Source organism: Triticum dicoccoides, unplaced genomic scaffold (genome assembly GCF_002162155.2).
Source record: "Triticum dicoccoides isolate Atlit2015 ecotype Zavitan unplaced genomic scaffold, WEW_v2.0 scaffold182768, whole genome shotgun sequence".
Lineage (NCBI taxonomy): Eukaryota > Viridiplantae > Streptophyta > Magnoliopsida > Poales > Poaceae > Triticum > Triticum dicoccoides.
This window is the reverse complement of record NW_021226742.1, coordinates 1-2249: the sequence shown is the minus strand read 5'-3', so window position 1 is coordinate 2249 and position 2249 is coordinate 1. Positions and strand designations below refer to the sequence as shown.

Sequence of the window (2249 nt, the reverse complement as noted above, 5' to 3'; positions counted from 1 at the left end):
TATATATATATATATATCCAACCTATAGATGGTTGTGCTAGCATTAGTTGACTATTAATAGCTCTGACATGGTAAGCTTGGAAGTATATATGGAGCTATACAATGGCTTCAGTGATCATGTGCTCCATTTTATGACATTATGAAAGTATGCACTCAAAGGGCAAACAGAAAATAATAGAGAACTAGATAAAAGTGTATATACTACCACACTGAATACGACGACGCACCCGCTTAACATGCCGCAGATTCTCCAGTGGGCACACCTGATTAAGTTGCCTGAAATGTCACTCACACTAACAAGTCACTGCCTAGAATATTACCAAAATGATTTTTAAAGTTTGTGTCCACACAAGCCAACAACATTCACATAATAGCACTTAAGCATGGAATTGTGAAACAAAATACAATTACAAATTAAACAAAAAGTGGGACTCGAATTTTATGTCACTTTTCTATGTAGATAAATTTACTAATCCACAATTCCACTTTTGTGAACAAAATTGCCACTTGAACAATAAAATTATTTTATTTACTTTTGAAATTTGTATCCACAAGTTGTGGTCTAAAACTTGAATTCAAAAGGTTACTAAGCTGTATTAAGCAAATATGAATTGAAATTGAATTCCTCTTTATGCTGTAATCGGCCGAACACGACAGCTATTTTTTACTCAGAGTTAGCATTAAACAAAAAAAACATCATTCCAAAGGTACACCATTGAATAAAAGCAATCCTTAAATATTAATATGTTCTTGCCATCAATTAGTTTGACAAAAAAGAAGGAATAGTCAGTAATACTGTCCACAGAATAACCTTGTTAGTTGCAATCCTCTACTGATAAATCCTAACCAAAAATACCAGCTGAATAAACAACGAATAGGAGCAAATTCATGTACCTAATGACAGTATTGGCTACCTTGGATTCAATCTTCGCAGCCACAACATCAACTGGCAACGAAAGGAAAAAAAGAATAGTGAGAATATGGTAATAGAATAGCAACAAAAACAACTATAGTAATAAATTAGTAATTAAAAGAGGCACCTGTAGAATGTGGGAGGGGAGTTAGGTTGCCGGCGACCTCGATAAGCTCCCACACCATGGTGGCCAAATTTAAATGGAAACTGAAGTCAAGAAACAAAGAACTCACTGTCTGATTCTTAATGCGAGAAATTGGTTGATCTAAAATTGCAACCTGTGGCACTGGACAAGTAAAAAAGCAATAAACAGGACAAGGAAGAAGTGGATTGATAAATTCAACAAATAGAGGAGGCGAGTAAGTAACCGCGGATAATGTGGAGGTCCGAGCCAAAGAGTTGGCGCAGGTATCATGTGTTGAGTTAAGAGCACACAAGCATCAACCATGAAAAAACAAAACCAACCTAATTAACCACGCACGGGGCATGAGGCGCATCATGACATCAGGAATATAAGTGCGCCTCCAAACTCCGATTCAGCTTATCCAAAACCAATGTCAACACTGGAGTACACAAAAAATAGAATTACAAACTACAGCAGCATCCTAGGCGTGTTTGGTTCTGGGGGCGGGGGCTGGGGCTGGCAACTACAAATGCCATACTCCATAGTGCAACCGGCTCCAGTAGATCCATAATATTTTGAGTCACAGGGCTACGATTCAACAAAGCGTTGCGATAATCACAGGTTCAATCTCAATACGATTCATCAACGCATTTGGGACGAAACAGCCTGAGAGGGGCGAGAGGGGGCGGGTGACCGGCTGACCTTGTGGTTCTCCGTGCTCGGGTAGAAGATGCTCCTTGGGGGCGGCAGAGGAGCTCACGGCCTCAGGTCGGGGAGCGCCTCCCGGCCGGCGTCGGCGGGCGGAGCCAAACCCTAAGGCGTGTTTCTCCGATCCTTCCGCCGGCGGTGGAAACGGGGAGGGAGAGTGGGCTTTTCTTTGATTGAGGAAGGGAACGCAAGACAGGACAAGGACGGCCAATCTAGGCCCACTGGCTTTCCAGGGCCCAGCCCACGACGGCGCATGTGCGTTTTGAACGGGGTCAGGCTGGCAATGGGGATTATCCATTGCATAATCCCAATTTCTCGTGAGAGCACATCGGTCAGGCTGCCAATGGGGATTATTCATACGGGTATTGGATCCCATCCCCGTCTCCATGACATCCTTATATCTGTCTGCGGGAATAAAAATAATCCTATCCCCATCCCTGTTCGGATTATTTATCCCGTAAGAAAACCCATACATGCAATTAACAACAATCTTCGATAGCATCT

At 42.2% G+C, this 2249-nt stretch overlaps 1 long non-coding RNA gene across 1 annotated transcript; it reads right to left on the bottom strand.

Moving 5' to 3' along the window:
* Positions 1-205: 205 nt before the first annotated feature.
* On the bottom strand, positions 206-1901 carry LOC119344737. The gene is made up of 4 exons (XR_005166793.1): positions 1740-1901; positions 1041-1120; positions 895-946; positions 206-276 (listed from the first exon to the last, which is right to left on the bottom strand). It is a non-coding gene; the product is annotated as an uncharacterized LOC119344737 (long non-coding RNA).
* Positions 1902-2249: the final 348 nt, after the last annotated feature.